The 21,736-nt window shown below is 33.5% G+C and overlaps 1 long non-coding RNA gene across 1 annotated transcript in view; it reads right to left on the bottom strand.

Annotated features, from left to right (window-relative positions):
- The window catches only part of LOC116643425, a 114,316-nt gene extending 94,996 nt beyond the window's left edge, over positions 1 to 19,320 (bottom strand). The window contains exons 1-2 of the long non-coding RNA XR_004301551.1: positions 19,251 to 19,320; positions 2,956 to 3,082 (exon numbers count right to left, since the gene is read on the bottom strand). This is a non-coding gene — a long non-coding RNA (uncharacterized LOC116643425). The remainder of the gene's footprint in view (positions 1 to 2,955; positions 3,083 to 19,250) is intronic.
- Positions 19,321 to 21,736: the final 2,416 nt, after the last annotated feature.

Below are 21,736 nucleotides of genomic sequence, written 5' to 3'. Positions count from 1 at the left end.
CTATGGCAGCACAGATCGGCACTTGACATAACCTGGTGTTTAAAGCATTGCTGCTTAATACTTTATTTGAAAGGTGAATCTTGAATTATTGGAAGGTCATTACAGGCAGAGAGCAGCATGAAAAATGCACAGAGACACAAAATAGGATTAAACTTGTAAGAAACTATCACTAGAGAAAATTAAAAGTAGGCCATTGTAAATGATTATGAGGAGAAATAACAGGGATGGCAGTAAACCAAAGTTGAATGGATATCAATATTACTTATTGTCAGGGGGAAAAAGGCTTCAGAATGATTCTTTATGTCTTCCTAAATTAACCCTGTTTATCTGTTACTTGAAGTGAAAACTCAGAATGGTAATTATTAGAGAAGTGAGAACTGAGATATAAAGGTCATTCTCTGCTTTAATTCTAACACAATATGTTCCCTAGAGCTATGCATAAAGATAGGTTTCTCAGCCAGGATTTTGCCTGAAAATTATTGCAATTACATATCTGAGGAGCCATAACTGAGTGGCAGCTTTGGACAATGACACAAATAGAGTGTAAGCTCATCAGTATATGTTAACCATATGTGTTATTCTGTCTTCCTTTCCACTTATTTAAGAAAAAAAATTTCCTTTTTTCCTTTAGGATTTTTATTTTGAGATCCTTGGTATAACTTCACCTATTTTTTATTTAAGTGTTTGAAGATAATTCAGATTAAATTATAATATTAAATGGTTGAATAGAAGAACAAGATTAAATATATCATGAAAAGAAAAATTTTATCAACATTTCTTACAATAACTTGTAATTCTTTTAAAAATGTCTTAGAATTATTTCCAGTCATTTTTATTCTATATCTTGTAGATATTTTTATGTTCTGAGCTATACATTTGGATATTAAAAAGTACATGGATCTCCCTTTCATCAAAAGTAATTGAATTTTGATTCCAAAATCTTTTATGTGTTCAAATTAGAGAGCATGTGACGAATAAATAATTTCTGTATCTCTGTATCAGGATTGAGGGTAATTCTTAAATTACATATAAAGATGGATTAGAAACAAAATCTAATTGTAATATTTGGGTTATGTCCACATTATTTATGTAAAATCTAATTTAGGGAAAAATACAGAATGCATTCTAAACTATGTTCATGCCATCAGTAGCCATTATCTTAGTGCTATGGGCAATTTCTTATGATGATTTTTCTGTCTTTATATTTTATCCTACTCTCTTCTATATTTAGTATATTCTCAACCCAATCCTCAACTCTTACCAGTTCTTCAGTTCTCATCTAATCCTGACTTTTTCTGCTTTTCACCTCAATTTTATCTTCTTCAGCTTTTCACAGTTATCCCTGGGCATCTGTATCCTCCACTTTCTATATCCCATAGATAGCATTTCACAAATATCAATACTATGAGTTTGAAAATTTGATATTTTCAATCTGTCACATTTTTATGTACTAGCATGTGTTCTCAAGTTGTTTCCTGCTATATCTGTTCTAAAGTTGTTAACTTCTGAATCAGTTAGGATTATTTTAACTAAATGAAACAAAAAAAAATATCTTTAATAAAGGAGTGTATTTTGTCTCATCAAAGAGAAAATCTAGAGTGATGACTGGCTCTACAGCTGGTCAATGTTACAACTAAGCGACATGGTTAGGGATTCCAGTTCTTCCTATCATTTCATTCTGCCACCCACAGCATTGGCTTCATGCTAAGTCTCATTCCCTCCCTAATTAGAGGATATTTATGAGGATCAGACAGGAAAAACTTTCTCATTCACAGTTTTTAAGACTATTTGTCTTTGTCCATTCAGGCTGCTATAACAAAATGTCATAAACTGGGTGGATTATAAACAACAGAAATTTATTTCTCACAGTTCTGAAGGCTGGGAAGTTCAAGATCAAGACTCTGGCATATCCACTGTGTGGTGAAACCTCACTTCTTTGTTAATATGTGGCACCTTCTTTCTGTGTCTTTGCATGGTAGGAGGAGGAAGCAAGCTCCCAAGCATCTTTTATAAATGCAATCACCTTCCAAAGGCCCATCTCTTAATAATATCACTTTGGGGGTTAGCATTTTAATATATAAATTTGGGGGAGACACAAACATCAGACAATAGTACTATTAATTATTATGGTACTGAAAAAAGCTTCCTACATCTCATGTACCAGGCTGGACTATGTGTCTATTCCTGGAGCAGTCTCTACTGACAGAAGAATGCCATTAAAGGATAACATTAGGCCTATTCCCCATAAAACACAAAACAAAGCAAAACAATAACAACAAACAAAAAACAGAAAACAACCCTGTCAAGAGACATCAGGTAACCATTATTCATTTATAATCATCAAGGTCCAATCAGAAAAGGGGTACCCTAGATTATTTTTTACAATAAATTAGAATACTTTAAATTTAAGAAATCAACTACAATGTTCTGTTTCATTGCCTCAGAGACCAGAGCTGGTGAAGGTGATATGTTAAGATGTCTTAAAGTTTAAAATTTCCTAATCTTTGAGATATAAAATATATTATCAAGATAGAACTACTTAGTCTTGCCAATTCAGCATAACATCAATGACAAAAACCTTTTGTGGAAACTAGAAAATTATGTAATTTTTTAAAATGTGATAATTACGTTAGAAATATAGAATGCCCTTAACTTGTATTGCAGCAGACTGTATATTGCAGAAGACTGGAGAAAATATAATGTCTGCTCTTTGTCTATAAGAGTACAAACCAAATTTGGAAGAGCTGCTTTTCCAGAAGTTGCTTTTCTAGAAAAAAATAGAATTAACTCAAGACTATTTCTTGGCTAAAAATAAAGTTGACCAGAAGGAATACCAAAAACAAAACAAAGCAAAGACAAAATATAATACTCTTACTTGATATGTACTTGTATAATGCCTAGTGATCATATTATCTTAAGATTGTTTACAAACTGAAGATCTTTATTTTTCCTTACCTGATCTCTATTAGGAAATGTGTTGTATCAGCCTGTTGTATTAGTTGGACAATGACGCTAGGTGATGATGGAGCAGCTTAAATATTCTGGATGCAGACAGTAGGTGATGATGGAGCAGCATCTATTTCTGGATGCAGAAATAGATTATGTTAAAATAATAGTTGGGGATTCCAGAGTGTTGCCCAAGAGTTTAATTAAAAACTCAAATTTGATAATAAAGCTATTATTGATCACATATTAAGTAATACTAAAAATTTCACTGAACATAGTGTCTTTAGCTTGGTTACCATTTTTAAAGTATATATAATCTTTTCTACATCTACCATTTGAAGTTCAAGTATGAAGAGTTAGGTGACAATATCAATACATAGAAAATGGTTATTCATATACTAAGTAAATGAGTAAGATTGCTTCAATTTTCTTGTCTTTTGACAAGTACATGGCTGAGATGATATAGATGCTGATTAATGTGCTATCCCTTAGAGAAATGAGAAAAGTAAACCTGTGGGGTCAATATTTTTTTGTTCATTACACAGGGAAATATAAAGTAATTTACACTCGGGTTGCTTTCAGCATGTAGTCTCACAATAATTCTCCAAAGCTAAGTAAGAAAAAAAAAATTATTTCAAATTTAGGTAGTAAGAAATAAGAGGATGTAATGCCTTGAAAATTGCCTGAAGCAGGGTAAAATATGGCTGAGCCAGATGGAAAAGGAAAAAAAAAAAATCTATAAATGCTAATTTATATATGAAGAGAAAGTTAAAGAGTACTTTTTTCTTTTTTTCTGTATTTAGTCACCTTGAAAATTTGTACATATATTTTTGTTTAATATATAATATGTTTGTATTTAATATACACTCTAAAGTCACTTATATAAATGCACATACATATATATAACAACTATATTTAGTATTTAGTATATATATTTATTATATATTTAGTATACATATTTAGTATACATATTTAGTATATATATTTAAAGTGACTCTAAAAATTAAGTTTGTTTTAATGTTATTAGGAATTAATAAAACAATTATAAAATGAAATGACCTTTTCCAAAGGTACTTGATACATACTGTCTGAGCAAAATTTCCTTGCCTAAGTCAGCATAAGAGATTTCAAATTCTAGATAAGCTAGAGTAAACACATTTTATCTTACTCCTCCCTCTAATCACACACACAAATGCCCTAGACAAAACCCGTAAGCCACTCATAAGAAAATGTGAGAGGTCAAGAAAAGAAAGGAGACTAGGCTAAGTTAGGCCTGCCTTAAGACTCAAGGAATGAGCCAGAGGTTTGGTCTCTGGAAGTTTTTTTCATACCTCTCTAAATATTCCAGCCTGAGCATTAGAAAAATTCACACCCATAAATTCCAACAGACACAAACAAAAAAATTAGACCCAAGTGAAGGCTGTTTACTCTAGCCAAAGGACCCAGAAAAGGGGTGATGCCACTTTACAAGAACCCTGTCTTTATACATACTAACACTAAAGGTAAACACCACTAAAATGCCATGTCACCCTCCCTTATATGAATGGGTGCCGCAGTGGCCGAGCCAGTGAGTGGAACCCTGTCTTTCAACTCCCCTCCCATCCAAACAGCAACAAGGTAGTATACTTACTTCAAAGTGCCTGTGAACAATCCCTGACTTTTATCACCACCTTTGCAGTAAAGAGGAGGCACCTTTCCCCTGTGGAGCCTGTTGACAGAACTCTGATTCACCATACCAAGAACCATGAAATGATTCTCAACTGAAATGTGGAGGTGAAAATAGTCATCAACATCAAGATGTTATAGATGTTGAAATTATTTGAGGAAAATTTTGAAGCATTTAAACTAAAAATAGTTCAACAAGCAATAAAAAAATCTAAAAAGATATTCAAACATGTAAAGTATTAGAAAAGGAACAAAAGATATATAGAAGAACCAAGTGGAAGTATTATAAGTGAAAAATACAATAACCAAATAAATATCTTCATGGGAGAGCTCAATAGAAAATGGATATGACAGAGAAAAGAAGCAGGGAACTTGAAGATAGATGAATACAAATGATCTAATCTAAAAAAAAAAATAGATTGAAAATAGATTGAAAAAATTAACCAAGACTCAGGGACTTATGAGATCATAACGCAACATTCTTACATTCATGTCTGATAAGTTCCAGGAGAGGAAACAAAAATATCAGACTGAAAATATATTTAAAGAACTAATGTCTAAAACTTTTTTAAGTTTGATGAAAGAAAAAATCTACAAAAATTAAAAAAGGTGAGTGAACTCCGTACAGGATAAACCCTAAGAAATTTACACCCAGACACATCATAGTCAAAATTCTGAAAACTAAAGTCAAAGAAGAAAGCTTAAAATCTTCCAGACACTAATGTTTACCTGGTGTCACTGTTGGAGTCCTGAGTTTCAGTCACTGTGGTTGTTCATGCAAGAACATGTCCAGCTCTCTGTCAACACCTCAGACATGAGACTCAAGTGTGTTTCCCTTGAGAGGGACATTTCACACATGTTCCTGTGGTTTACTGCTAGAGTGAAAATTGCATCCTGTGTCACCTAGTGGGGGAAAATCTCAAAGTTTATTCTTGATTTCTCTGGATTTCCACCAATATAAATCTTTCCTCTCTTGTTTGTGTTCTGTTTTGTTTTGCTGTAATAAACCTAGTCTTGCTATTGAGCTTTGTGAGATTTTCTCACAAAAACAAACAAACAAACAAAACTTAAAAAACAAAGAACTTGAGAGTGGTCATGTAACTCACAAAACAAATGCAAACAATAATTAAAGTAAAGCTGGAATGGTTAAATTAGTACCAGAGAAAGCAAACTTTAGAGCAAAGACAACTACCACAGACGAGGTGATTACATAAAGATAAACTGGTTAATTCACCAAGAAGACAACTAAATTTAACATATATTTATATGAAAAAAAGAACTGAGTTTCAATCAATAATCAACAACAGAAAGATACAGACAACTCTATTAAAATTTTTTTTAATTAAACAAAAACATACCTCTAAATAATCATAGTCAAAGAGGATGTTTAAGGAAACCAAAAGAATATATTGTACTGAATAGCAATGAAAATGCAACATATCAAAATTTATTAAATAGAGCCAAAGTAGTGCTGAGAGAAAAATTTATAGCACTGACTGTTCACATTGCCAGAGCAATGAGAAAACAAGGAAGTGAAAGTGTAACGGATTACAGAGTAAGAGGATAAGTTGCTTCTATTTGCAGGTGATGTGAATATCTACATAGAAAATATTAATGAATCAACCAAAAAATAATTCTAGAGTCTTGACAAATTAGTAAGTTAGGCAAGGTTGCAGAATATATGGTCAACACATAAAAGCAAATGATTTTCTATGTACTAACAAAATACATAGGAAAACTAAATTTATTTATTTATTTATTTATTTATTTATTTATTTATTTATTTTTATTATGTTATGTTAATTACCATACATTACATCATTAGTTTTTGATGTAGTGTTCCATGATTCATTGTTTGCATATAACACCCAGTGCTCCATGCAGTACGTGCCCTCTTTAATACCCATCACCAGGCTAACCCATCCCCCCCACCCCCTCCCCTCTAGAACCCTCAGTTTGTTTCTCAGAGTCCATAGTCTCTCATGGTTTGTCTCCCCCTCAGATTTCCCGCCCTTTCATTTTTCCCTTCCTGCTATCTTCTTCTTCTTCTTCTTCTTCTTTTTCTTTTTTTTTAACATGTAATGTATTGTTTCAGAGGTACAGGTCTAGGAAAACTAAATTTAAAAACACAGTATCATTTGTCATTACTCCAAAAAATAAAATATGCAGGGATAAACATACCAAAACATACAGAGTACCCAAATGTTAAAAACTACCCAAAGCTAATGAAAGAAATCCAAGAAGACCTAAATAAGTGAAGAAACATGCCATGTTTGTGGATTAGCAAATTCAAACTAGTAACAATGTCATTTCTTTTCAAATTGATCTATAAATTAAAGCAATTCCTACTAAAATCCCAACAGAATTCTTTGCAGATGTAAATTAAGTTCTTGATTTTATAAAATAAAGCAAAAGAACCAAAATAATTTTGATGAAGAAAAAAAAATTTGGAAGACTTATGATACCTGACTTTAAGACTTAATCTAGGGGCACCTGGGTGGCTCAGTCGTTAAGCATCTGCCTTCAGCTCAGGTCATGATCCCAGGGTCCTGAGATCGAGCCCCGCATCTGGCTCCCTGCTCTGCGGGGAGCCTGCTTCTCCCTCTCCCACTCCCCCGGCTTGTGTTCCCTCTCTTGCTGTGTCTCTCTCTGTCAAATAAAATCTTAAAAAAAAAAAAAAAAAAAAGGCTTAATCTAAGTCGCAGTTTAAGAGTATAGTATTGGCAGGGCAATAGACACATGGATCAAAAGAATAGAATAAAGAAGCCAGAAAATGACACACACAAAATAGTCAACTGATTTTAGGCAAATGTGCAAAAGCAATTAAGTGGAATAAATATGGACTTTTCAACAAATGGTACTGAATATTTATAAATAAGAATAAATAAAACTCAACCTAAATTTCACCTGTTATTCAAAGGTTACTAAAATGCATAAAGCAAAACAATAAAAATGCAGAAGAAAACATAAGAGAAAACCATTGGTACTTAACGGCAAGGTGAAATGTTCTTACTCATGACACCAAAGGCATGATCAAAAAATGTTTTTAAATGTACAAGTTAACTTATTCAAAATTAAAACTTTTGTTCTTCATAAAAAGCATGCCATGTGAATTAAAAGAGACTGGGAGAAACTCTTTGCAAATCACATACCTGACAAATGATTTGCATTCAGAGTATATTAGTAATTCTCTGTATTATTTTTCTAAGGCTGCCATAACAAAGTACATGGAATGGGAGCCTTAAACAAGAATTTATTTATTCAGAATCTGGAGGCCAAGAAGACCAAGCTGTCAGTAGGTTTGGTTTCTTCTGAGGCCTTTCACCTTGACTTGTAGATGGTTGTCCTCTCTCTGTGTCTTCACACAGTCTTCTCTTTATACATGCTGTGTTCACATCTCCTTTTGTAAAAACACCAGTCATATTAGATTAAGGCCTATTCTAATTGCACCATTTTAATTTAATTACCTCTGTAAAGACCTTATCTCCAAATATAGTCACATTCTGAGGCACAATATGTGAATTTTGAGAGAACATGATTCAGCCCATAAGACTCTCAAAACTCAATGGTAGGAAAGCAAGTAATTCACTTGGAAAATGGCAAAACGAACAGAGAATTGTTTAAAGAATATACAGATAGCAAACACATGGATCAGTGTTCATCATTAGCCATTCAGGAAATGTAAATTAAAATCACAATGGTATATCACTACATACCTCTTAGAATGGTTAAAATAAAAATTGTGACAATAACAACTGCTGGTGAGGATGTATAGAAACTGGACTTCTTGCACATTGTTGGTGGATATTGAAATAGTGTAGCTACTCTTGAAGCAAGTTTGGTAGTTTTAATATACACTTAATGATATGACCCTAATATCACACTCCTGGGTATTTTTTTGAAAGAAATGAAAATTTATGTTCACACACAAATTTTTCAATGAATTTTCATGGTGGTTTTACTGGTAAAAGCCCCAAAATAGAAAAAAAAAATACAAATATCATTCACTGGATGAGAGGATAAAGATACTATGGTGCTATTGAACAAGAAAAAGGAAAGAACAATTAATTCAGCAAAGAAGATGGATCTTCAGAGAATTGTGCTGAAGAGTCAATCCTAAATTGTTACATCATGTATGCTTCTGTCTCTATAGTTTTCTCAAAGTGACAAAATTATAGTAATAGAAAACATATTGGCATTTAGGTCTGGGGGCAGGATACAACCATTAGGGGTGATACAAGGAAGTTTCTTTGAGGTGATACAATAGGTCTGTGTCTTAACTGTGCTGTTGGTTACTCAAACCTATACATGTGATAAATTTTATAGAACCATACACCAAAACCAAACCCAACTCAAAACAAAAGAAAATCAATGCATGTAAACACTGTTGAAGCAAATAAGATCTGTAAGTATGTTAATAGAACTGTACTAACGTCTATTTCCTTGTTTAGAGAGTATAATATTGTCATGTAAGGTATATTACTGGGGGAAGCTGAGTGAAAGATACACATAAGAACTTTTTTTTTTTTTCAAATCCTTGCAAGGCTTAACCTATTTCAAATGAACAAGTTGTTAAAGCATTAGAATAGCTTCAGTCATACTGATTTTTTAGTAATATTTAGTTAATCCTTAAATAATAAAATTATGCTGAACATATTGTTAAATAAAGAAGAACCAATTCCACTGTTTTTCCAGTCTGTTTTCTACTATTTTCTCCATAATATATGGCTCACATGATTTTAAAATGTTATAGAAATTGAAAATCAGGCATTTATCAATAACATTCTTTTTTGCTGTTGTTTGTCCTAAGAATATATATCACTCATTAAATAAATTTCTTGGTACCTAAAGTAACACCTGTTTTACTTCAATGATCTGGGAAATTTATATTACAGATGGCTTTATTTTATCCTCTGTAAACAATCTTCATGGTTTAACCAGATTATGTGCTTTTAACTTACACAGTGGCCTTGGAAAGTATAAAAGAAAACGGGCCCATATTTTGTTAAGAACTCAAAATGCAAAATATAGAATCTGTACCAATTGTCCCACATACCCAAGATAGACTAAGGTTGATTAATTTGGTTGTTTCACAGATGGAAGTCATCGAAATGGAACAACTAAAATGGAATAAATAAAATGTTAACAGCCAGTTTAGTCCAACAATTGTTACTGTTACATATTTTCATTTGCTTTGCTTTTTCTCTCTTGAAGGCAAGAATAATGAATCAAGCCTTAAAACATCATCAAAAAGGAAAAGAATACATCACAGTAATCCCACCCACTGAATACATCTTAGTTTTTTTATATATTTTTCCTCACACTTCCCCTCTATACCTCTCTGTCCATAAGCACAGAACTCATAGTTTCTTTACCCATAATATATATTTTCAGTAAAAGAGAATGGTATTTCATTATTAAATTACTTTGCAGTTCAGAATTTGGCAATATCTCTAATGCTAATAGTTTTACATCCTGATATTCTTTTTTTTTTTAAGATTTTATTTATTTATTTATTTGAGAGAGAGAATGAGATAGAGAGAGCATGAGGGGGGGAGGGTCAGAGGGAGAAGCAGACTCCCTGCTGAGCAGGGAGCCCGATGCGGGACTCGATCCCGGGACTCCAGGACCATGACCTGAGCCGAAGGCAGTCGCTTAACCAACTGAGCCACCCAGGCGCCCTACATCCCGATATTCTTGATCAGGACAAAATCATCTCTGGTGCATTGTTCAAGTTAAACTTACAACATACTCAGATACAACTCTGAACATTACTTTGCCAAAGCTTCTCTTTCTTCTGGATACTTGGTGGGTGCCACCTAGCACGATTCTGCCCTGGGAAACGCTTCGTACAAAAGTTGATATTTGCTTTGACAACCTTTTTGCAGCCAAGGTTAGATAATCACAAATATGAATTCTAAAAGTTTATATTATATACCAAATTATGTTAGGCACTTTACTGCATTTCTGTTCTTAGGTAACTAAAAATTATTCAGTACCCTGGGGTAATAATTACTATCCAGGAAACTTCTAAATCAGAAAGTTATTAATGGAGCTATTAGCAATAACAGAACTGACTTACTTGAATCTTACTTTTTCTCTTTCCCGTGTTATTCCTTAATTTAGATGATCATGAATAAGACATGTCCAAAAGTGCACAGAAGGATAAAAGAAAAAAAAAGATGTTTGAATAATTCACAGAACTGAGTATAACCCCCAATTTGAATTTTTCCTGCTTCTTTGAGATATTAGTAAATCTACATGGAACCTCCACTTTTATAAGTGGGTGAATTTGGTTATCTCTACAAGAGATCTTTTTTCAAGAATTAGGAAACTCATTTTCCTAATTCAATTTCCTAAATTCATTTTTGGGAATTGTCTCGTGGATTGACCTCATGCTTTTCATAAATTGAAATGCTCTAGTCCTTCTTCTGGAGCACTAATTCCTATCATTTGGTCTCATATGTTAGCACAACCAACAAGTGCTTGTTCTGCAACACAAAAAAGCATTTAGGAATATCCGAGTTATGAAATGTGGAGGGTCAAATACAAAAAACAGTATCATTATTTTGGCAGGCATAATGAATTCTGAGTTTAAATAGTCTGTCATAATTCATTTATTCTCCCAGATAGCACCCGTCAAGTGTCTAAGACTTCTATTGGCTGGGTAGTGACATCTTTTGGTGAGAGACTGAACTTCTTAGAATCTCTCCCCAGAGCCTGTGCCTTCTGCAGAAGGGAAATCAGTACTAGTGCACTTTTATACTCAAGAGGTCAGATTTGTTCTGCACTATGCTCTTGCCTTGTTTAGACAGTACATTCTGGAGGTTAATATTTTCTTCTATAGAATTCAACTCTGAAGAGGCCAAACACTATTACATGAGACTGAATTCTGACTCACCCACTTACTATCTGAGCCTATAAATTCATTTTTTTGATCTCAATACCAATCACTGGTAAAATCATCAATATTGTTCTTGCTGCAGCAAAGACAAATTCTAACCTCAGGACTACTGACATTGCAAGGCATTCATGGCCTATTTCTCTAATCCATTCACTCTTCCTCTCTCTTAGTTGACTCTTCTCTTCTAAAACATTTAACATCACTCCCCAATCATTATTCTAACAGATAGCCTTGCTTCCTACCTCAAGGAGAAAACTGAAGCAATTATAAAAGCACTTCCATTAGCCACCTTACCAAATAACCCATCTACCTTTCCTTATAACTGTAGTTGAATTGTCCTGCTTCTGTGCAGAGTTATCCCTTTACCTGTGAATGAATCTCAGCCCTATTATAACAAGTCAAAGATGTTACTAAAGTAGTTCTCCCTTTTTTCTCCATAATTTTTCCTTCTCTACTTGACCATATGAATCAGCACACAAGTGATATACTTTCCTTTTTATTACAAGAAAAAAATTTTAACTTACATTTACCCTCAAGTTCTTGATTCATTTGTTTGCTCCCTTTACAGCAAAGCTCCTGAAGAGTTGTCTACTCTCTCTGTCTCCAAATTTTCTTCTCCCATTCTTTTTAGGATCTTCTCTTGAGGTTTTTCTAAACACTCCTCTGAAAATTGTCTTTCTATGGTCACTATGACCATATGGCTGTAAAGCTATGAACAGTGAACTCTCAGTCTTATCCTTACTTAAGCCATCAATAACACATGGTATGTAAGTGACGCTTTTTGGAAACCTAGGGAAAAAATCTACATTTTCTTTGCTCATTCCTCTTCTTCTCCCAGACTTCTAAACAGTAGAGTGCTCGACTTCTATACTTTTCTACTTTATCTGCAATCACTGTGTTGGTGGATCTCATTCAGATTCTTGGGTGGACAGGCTTTACAATTGGCTTCAGCCGACATTTCTCCAGGCATGTTCAAACCTGATATTTCCACTCAAATGTCTAGTAGACACTTCAGACTTAACATGTCAAATTGCATATCTCATTTTCCTCCCCATGTCTCTCCAAATCCCTTGCTCACAGTCTTCAGCATCTCAGTTATTGATAATTCTATCCTTATAAGCCAAGTACTAGCAATCATAACTGATTTCTCTTTCTCCCATAATTCTTTTATTTTTAAGATTTTATTTATTTATTTGACAGAGAGAGACACAGCAAGAGAGGGAACACAAGCAGGGGGAGTGGGAGAGGGAGAAGCAGGCTTCCTGCCGAGCAGGGAGCCCGATGCGGGGCTCGATTCCAAGACCCTGGGACCATGACCTGAGCCGAAGGCAGACATTTAACGACTGAGCCACCCAGGCGCCCTCCCATAATTCCAATTAATCCATCAGAAAATCCTGCTGGCTCTATCTTCAAAACAGTGCTAGAATCTGATTTCTTCCCATTATCTGCATAGCTAATACTGTGGTCTGAGTTGCCATCACCTCTGCTCTATATTATTTCAATAACCTACTGTTTACATTTCTTCCACTTCTGTTTCAATAGAGACTATTTTCAACACATCACTCAGAGTGATCCTATTAATACCTAATTTAGATCATACCAGTCTCTTCTCAGATTCCTCCAGCAAATCCTTATTTTTCTCAGAGTAGAAGCCAAAAGTTTTATAATGACCCACTGGGCTCTACATAATCTATCTCCATGTTAAGTCTGTAGTTTTTTGATTGTACTCCAGTTAACCCAGCCTCTTTGAGGTTCCTTAAACACTGCAACACCCTTGTACCACATGAATTTTTCACTGGCTGAACCCTTGAATTCGAGCAGTTTTCCTCCATATATTCATATGGCTATTTCTCTCACCTGTTTCTCTTCATCATTCAACTATTACCTCAATGTGTTCTACTTTACATAATTCTATAAATTATACCTAGTATTCTTCATCTCTATTTTTTCCAAGGTGTTTATCACAGTTTATTATATAATTTACTTACTTAAGAATTTTACTTTTTATTTACTCCCACTAGAATATAAGCTCCATGTGGACAGATAGGGATTTTTGCCAGTTTCACTCAACAATGTATTCCTAGCACCTAGGAGAGTGGTTGGCACATGCTAAGTGCTCAGTAATCTATTTTGAATTAACTAGTTAATTATATTATTACCTCTTTTCCCTTCCAGAAAGAGCTACAATTTCTTGGTTCTGTAATTATGTCTACAGTGCAATTTTGGGAGACAGTTTACAAAGAATTGCTCTCTAGTAGAGATGCATTAAACTGTGTACAATGGACTTTCTTGCTGAACATCTGCTTCCGAGTTCTTATGCTGTTGTTAGACTGAGTCTAGTGGTTTGGAAATCATGGGGGAAATGCACTGTTGATTCACTTCTGTGATAATGACTTTATATGATAAGCACCTTATGTCAAAGGATCTGAAAAAGTAACTCAACTTGTAACACATCATTTAGAAATTTTGTGCTCCCTTATATTCAGGTAAATTTGCTCCAATCACTGATTTCACAACTTGAATAAGGCCTTCACTCTTCCCATAGTAAGAAAAATTGCTCTCTGTGAGTCTCTTCTGAGTCTGCTTCTCAACCCATTGAGAAATGAAGCTCTGCCCTTTCTTGGCCAAATAGTAGACTCACACTGGAGGTAGGAATTTGCTGAAGATCTGGTGTGGCCCTGATTGAAGGACTTTGCTCAATATGACCCACACATGGCTCTTGCCACATTTTTGGCATCCAGCATTTCATCTCACTCAGAGTCCCTCTGACCTCTCTTTCCCATTCTGAAAGCATAGGCTCAGTTCTAGCGAAGCCGTATCTACAACTGTTTGGAGGGCAAAATGTCAGTACAGTCAGATCACCAAAAATTCTCTGCATATTTTATCTTTTTTATTAATATATGATAAGAAAATTAGGTCAATAACAGGACCAGTACTTTAAGGCATTTTAAAAGTATCAATGACTCATGAAGTGTATGCAAAGCAAACAAGAATCATGTTGATTTGACACTTTAATAAACAACAATGAAGTTTAAGACTAAAATAGAAATTGATCATCTGTACTTTTTATCTACATTGCCATCAAACTTAATTGCATGTGACATTTTTATTAACCTAGGAGTCTTACTTGTTTATTTTATTATTCTCTAGAATTACTGCTTCCTGGTGTTCAGTGATTTGTCCTTTAGATTTGCATAGTTAGACACTCTCACATCTTTGCTTTATAAGCAAAGGATTTTTTTTTGAAAAGGTAGAACAGAAATTTTTAAAATCTATTAAAGCAACCTGTGAAAGAGAAATATCTCTTTGTCAAGGGGGGCTAATTCCTAAGGAAAGAGAATTCAAATTATTTTATTGTAAGACTTATGTAATACAACTTCAAATCTAATTTAAAATGAAAGAGGAAACTATGGAGGCTGTTTTCTAGTACACAGTTGTTAGTTGCCAAATGCTTTACAAAGTAATATCTTTTGAGAATATTAGTGAAAATAATTTTTTTACAATATCTATTTGAAATAAACTGCTTACTTAATTTATTGAAGCCATAATGTTACTGAATAACTCAGTGTCTTAGGCTACCAATGCAATATAACATGAAAATAATTAAGTTAATTTTATTAATTAGCATATTAATCATTTCAGATCAATTTAAAATCATTGCTGGAATTATACAGATAAAATAAATAAATCAGATTTTTCTATTGGTCTACTGAGAAAGTCTTGGGTGGCACATATAATTTTCAAGGTAATTTTCTTTTAATCGATTTTCCCATAACCACATGTGTAGATCAGTTCATTTGCCGAACTCAGGTTTGGGTAACTCCATGCAACTTACGATTTCACAAAGCCCAGCATGTTAACTGAAGCTTTGTTGAGCTAAACAAAGTATCATTGAATATTTGGCAAAACTAAAGTGCTGCAGCCATTTTTAGACCTTTCAGCTCACACTAGCATACCCTCATCCTGATGACAAATGTTGGTGTGGGTTCCACAAGTACACCAAAGTTCCTAGATTCCTATACAGTCATTTTAGCCATCTGATTCATTTTAGAACATCTACCTATATTCCTTAGAATATTGCTTATCTTTTCCTTGTCATGTAAATTTGCCTCCTTTTTTAAATTTTTTATTTATTTTTTATTTTTTAAAGATTTTATTTATTTGCGAGAGAGAGAATGAGAGACAGAGAGCATGAGAGGGAGGAGGGTCAGAGGGAGAAGCAGACTCCCCGCCGAGCAGGGAGCCCGATGTGGGACTCGATCCCGGGACTCCAGGATCATGACCCGAGCCGAAGGCAGTGGCGTAACCAACTGAGCCACCCAGGCGCCCTTGCCTCCTTTTTTTTAAATTATTGTCTTCTGAGTAAACTTCTTATGAGCGTGTCCTTTAGTTCTACAAAATTAAGTTGCTTCTAACTTCAGGGTATCTGGCACAGCTATAATCTTCTTTTAGCTCTCTAACTCACTCTGCTTCCAGCTGGAAAAGAGGCTGTGAATCATTCTTGATTCCTCTCTTTCTTGCACCTCCAGATTTTACTTTGTAAAATCTCCACACTGCTATCCCCTAAGAATATTTCTAAATAACTTTTCCCATTTCCACTGCTGTGATTTCAACAGTCTCTTCCTAGGGTCCCAATTTCAATGGCCTCTTTCTGAAACTATTATCCACTCTACTGTCAGTGAACTTCTAAAAATGGATTCTGCATTTACTGCAGGAAACATTTCAATATCCTCTATCCTCACTCACCACCAAAACCTAACTATGTCTGCCCAAAGTGTCTTCAAGGTAATACCAATACCATAATATACTTTTAAAGTGTTTGCATGCTTCCTGGGAAAATATGGCATCATCTGTTTAGAGAATCTGATTCATGAGAGCTATACTGTTGAGAAACTCTTTAGAAGCAAACAATCTCTCATAGACCTTCAAATTTTGTTCTTGAGTTAGAATGAGGAAAAGAAAAACATTCAGGTAGAGATGCTGGTACAAGGGAAGACCAAATCATCAGTCTTACAAGGAGGATACACTAAGGTAACTAATACGATTACTTTTATAATTTGTATTTATAATAATATATTTATTATATATTCACAATGAAATACATTATTTTAGTGATGACTTTTTATTGTTATTCTCTCTGTCTTGGATTATTTCAAGCTATTAGGAATTCAAAGATAACCTATAGCAAAGGACTGTTACCTTTTTTGGAAACAAAGAATACAGATTTTTATGATAAAAGTCTTTTAAATCTACTGCATTTTGTGCTACAGTTGGGTTCCACTTTGTATGGTGTGCAAAAACATCTCTCACATTTATACAAAGTTTTTCTCTACAGAAAACTAGACTGGGTTTTAATATTTGAATTGTATCTGCCAAGCAAAAATTGGGCTTTTCTTCTTTAAAAAAGTCTATATCAAGAGGAACATGTTCATGATTTTTGATTTATTATAATAGGGATTTGGCTTAACATTAAAAGCTTTATTTATGTGGTTCTGTTATTCGTTTTCTTTGAATTTTATTTTTTGTTTATCTATCCTTTGCATCTATATGCTAATATTTAAGTAAATTATTAACAGTAAGTCCATAATGATAAATGTAGGGAAGAAATGAAATTTGTGCCTATGGATGCACATTATTTAGAGCATCTGAAGTACTTATGTGAATTTAATGATCAAAAACTTGAATATATTATAGCATTCTTGCATATTTTATGCATTGTAACATGCTAAGGGGACTGAATTTTTATGATATAAATAAATATAATATGTGTGTGTATATATATATATATATATATATATACACCCTTGAAAAGAATGAATGAATTTCTGATTCTCAACCAGGGCAATTGGTGACTGGGGATGTCATTATTTGAAGTAAAAAATAACGTGGAAGAACTGATACGTATTTGGGGGAAGCTGTTATAGTAAATAATTTTTTAGGAAGTGGTGAGGTCACCTACAGGAAATGTACAAAATAAAAAGAGAAAAAGTCTTAAAGTCCTCAGGACTGGTGACAAATTAGGGAGAAAAAGCAAACTAAAACCAAAACTCAATAAAAGGGATCAAGAGAAGTAACCAGAGAAAAAGAAATATAAATAGTATTCTGGAAATCAAGAGAAGTTCACTGTAAGAAAATAGTCCATATTTTTAAGTTGTATAGAAATACTAATTAATATAAGACCTAAAAAAAAGTTTCCATTAGGTTTTACAATTAGGAAAGTGTTACCTTGGTGAGAGCAGTTTAACTCTTGGGTGAAGATTGAAGCCATATGGAAGCAGATGACAGGCTGAGGATGATGGGTGAGAGGAGAGAATATATATAGAAAATAGAGTGTTTGGAGTAAATAAGGAACCAAAGAAATTTCTTGTTTGTTGATTTGTTTGTTAGGCTTTTTTTTTATTTCATTTAAAAATAAAGGTGAGACTTCCACTTCCAGTGTGGAATGTAAGGAGCTTGGAAGCCATCACTCCTCACCATCACAGGAAAAAAGCTGAACAAACTAAAAGTCAACAATTTTTTTTTAGATGCAGTAGAAAATTAGGTCACCCAGCAAACTACAGCCCCAAAATTGGAGAGACAGACCGTTGGATTCAGAAAATCACAGCTTGTCAGAGGAGAAGCCCAAAAGAAAAAACCTTTGCAAGAACTACCACCAGGATAGGAAACTTAAACTATATTTGATGAAATTGTTGATGGCTAAGTGTGGACAAATTTAAGAGTTAAAAATTTCTAGAGGAGGCCAGTCTTTTCCCCCCACCATGTTCACACACACTCATACACCTTTGTGGTTGTACCTCCAGTAGCCCTACCAGATTCTCACAGTGTAGATCTGAGAAAAATACCCTATGTTTCCACTTCCTAGCAGAGTGAAAGGGAAAGTAGCTATTTTTAAATACATAATATAAATGAAAAATGTCTTTAATGGACTCATCATTAGTAGGATGTGGCCAAAGAAAGAATAAGTGAACTTGAAGAAATATCAATAAAAACTTCCAAAACTGAAATGAAAAGAAAAAAATAATAAGATGGAATAAAATATCCCAAAGATGTGGGACACTTAAAAAAGGTGTAACATATATGTAATGAGCCTGCTAGACAGAGAAAAAAAAATAAAGGACTAGAAGAAAATTGAATGAAAATTTTCCAAAATTAGTTATAAGCAGCAAACCATAGATCCAGGAAGCTCAGAGAATACTGAGCAGAAAAAAATATTAAAAATATCTAATTTAGGTATGATGGTTAATGTTACGTGTCAATTTGACTAGCCTGTGGAACCCAGTTGTTCGCTGGACCACTAGTATAGATATTTCTGTGAAGGTATTTTTTTTAGACATAATCAAAATTTAATTCAATAGACTTTGAATATGGTAGATTATTCTGCTTATAGTGAGTGGGCTTCATCCATTCAGTTGAAGGCTTTGAGAGCAAAGACTGAGGTGTCCCACAAAATAGAAATTCTCCTCAAGACTGCAGTGAAAATGAGATATCAAAGTGAAACAATGAAACATCAACTTCTGCCTGAATTTCCAGCCTCCAGCCTGCTCTACAGATTTTGAAGTTATCAGCCCCTATAATTGCATGAGGAAATTCTTATTCTTTAAAATATTAAAATAAATCTCTCTCTCTCTCTTTTTCTCTCTCCCCCTGTGCATGTGTGTGTATAATATCATAAACTGTGGAAAATCTAAGATAAGGAGAAAATCTAGAAGGAAGTCAAAAAAAGAAAACACCTTACCTTTGGAGGAACAAGGAGAAGAATTATATGGAACTTTTCTTCAGAAACCATGTAGAGAAGACAGTGGAAATACTTAAAGTGTTGGAGGAAATAAACCATCAAGCTAGAATTTTGTATTCAGTGATATTCTCTTCCATAAATGAAAGAAAAATAAAGACTTTCTTAGACCAAAAAAAATTTTTGAGGGAATTTTCTGCCAATAGATCTGCCTTGCAAGAAGTGTTAAAAGAAGTTTTTCAGAACGGAGTTAAATAAGTCAGAAACTCAGATCTACCTAAAGAAGGGAAGAGAGAGAAGGAAGCAATGAGCATAAAGTAAGATCTTTGTCATGTTTATTCTTGGTCTAACAGATAACATTTTGTTCAAAATAATAATAGCAACAATTTATTCAGTAATTATCACTAATGAATAAGTGAAATGAAAATCAATAAGAGGCAGGAGTAAAGAATTAGTAATACTCTTTTATAAGAGTATTATATGCACCACCTGTGAAGTCCTGCAGTGTTATTTGAAGGAGGACTTGGATCAATTGTAAATGCGTATTGCAAATTTAAGGGCAGCCACTAAAAAGAGAAATAAAGTATAATCAGTATGCTAAGAGAGGAGAAAAATGGACTTAGGGAAATGCTTAATTAAAAACAAAGAATGCATAAAAATAGTGGAAGACAAAAAAATAAAAAAATGAGTAGAAAACAGTAAAAAGTATAGTAGATATTATTCCAACCATATAAAAAATCACTTTAAATATCAATGGTTTAAATATACCAATTAAAAGACAGGTACTATCAGAGTAGATTAAAAACAAAAACAAACCAAAAAACACATGACACAACTATATGTTGTTTACAAGAAATCCATGGTTAATATAAAGACACGGGTACATTAAAAGTAAATGAATGGAGAGAAAGATACTGTTCAAACACTAAAAGGAAACTGGATTAGCTATATTAATTTCCGAAAAAGGAGACCTTAGAGCAAAGAAAATTGTCAGGGATAAAGAGGAGCATTGCAAAATTGTAAAGGGAACCATTTTCCAAAAAGACATAAAAATCCTGTGTGTATGTGTGTGTGTGTGTGTGTGTGTGTGTTCTTTGATGAGGTGTCTGCTCAATTATTTGCCCATTTTTTAATTGGGTTGTTTGTTTTCTTATTTTTTAATGTTAAGATTTCTTTGTATATTTAGGATACTAGTACTTTATCTATTATCTGTTTTACACAGATTTTATCCAAGTTTTGGCTTTCCTTTTTATTCTTTTAATAGTGTCTTTTATGGAGCAGGAGTTTTTAATTTTAATGAAGTCTAACTTGTACATTTTTTTTTCATTAATAGTGCTTTCAGTGTTATAGTTAAGAAGTCATCACAAAAGCCAAGGGCACCAATTTTCTCCTATGTTATCTTCTAGAAGTTTTATAAATTTACATTTTACTTTAAGGTCTGTTATTCATTTTGAGTTAATTTTTGTAAAGGGTGTAAATCTGTGTTTATTTTCATTATTTTGCATATGGATGCCAGTTAGTACAGCACCATTTGTTGAGAAGACTGTCCTTTCTCTCTTGAATTGCCTTTCTGTGTTGAATAAGAATAGCGAAAGAGAACATCCTTCCTTGCCTTGTTTCTAATGTTGCTAAGGAAGTATGTCATTCCTCACCATTAAGTATGATGTTATTTGTAGATTTTTGTTGAAGTCCTTTATCCAGTTCAGGAAGTTTCCTTCTATTCCTATTTTGCTGAGAGTTTTTATAGCCAATAGGTCAAATACATTTTTGGCATCTATTGTTATAATCATAAGATTTTTTTTTCTTTAGCCTGTTGATGTGATGGATTATATTAATTACTTTTGAATGTTGAACCAGTCTTGCATACCTGGAATAAATTTCACTTGGTCATGGTATATAATTTTTTTTATACATTGTTGAATTTGATTTGCTAATATTTTGTTGTACATCTATGTCATGAGAGATATTGGTCTGTAATTTTCCATTCTTATAATGGTTTGTCTTTTTGTAATTAGGATAATACAGGTCTTATCGAATGAGTTAAGAAGTATTCCCTCTGCTTTCACTTTATGCGAGAGATTGTGGAAAATTGGTATAATTTGTTCCCAAAATAGATGATGTCCACCTTTCAGAGATCCAACATTCTATGAGTCCATATACTTAGTATCAGCTTTCAATCAGCTATACAACAATCACAAACACAAATGATCAGGGTGTGTTTACTAGGTGGCAGCCATGGTGCCAATCAAATTTCATGACTTTTTTTTTTCCCCACTTAAACCTCATCATAGTTCTATGAAGTTTAAACTATTACTGTCCTCCATTTTACAGATAAGGAAATTAAGACATGGCTTAAAAATTATATGCTGAATATGACATATGTGACTTAAGAGACATAAATGATGTAAGTCAAACTGCTGTGTTTGACACCATGCAACCAATATAATAGTGAAGAATATAGGAAAAAAACACTTTTCTCTTGGTTACGA

The sequence above is a fragment of the Phoca vitulina genome, unplaced genomic scaffold, assembly GCF_004348235.1.
Source record: "Phoca vitulina isolate PV1807 unplaced genomic scaffold, GSC_HSeal_1.0 scaffold26, whole genome shotgun sequence".
NCBI lineage: Eukaryota > Metazoa > Chordata > Mammalia > Carnivora > Phocidae > Phoca > Phoca vitulina.
This window is presented reverse-complemented; position numbering and strand designations above follow the sequence as displayed.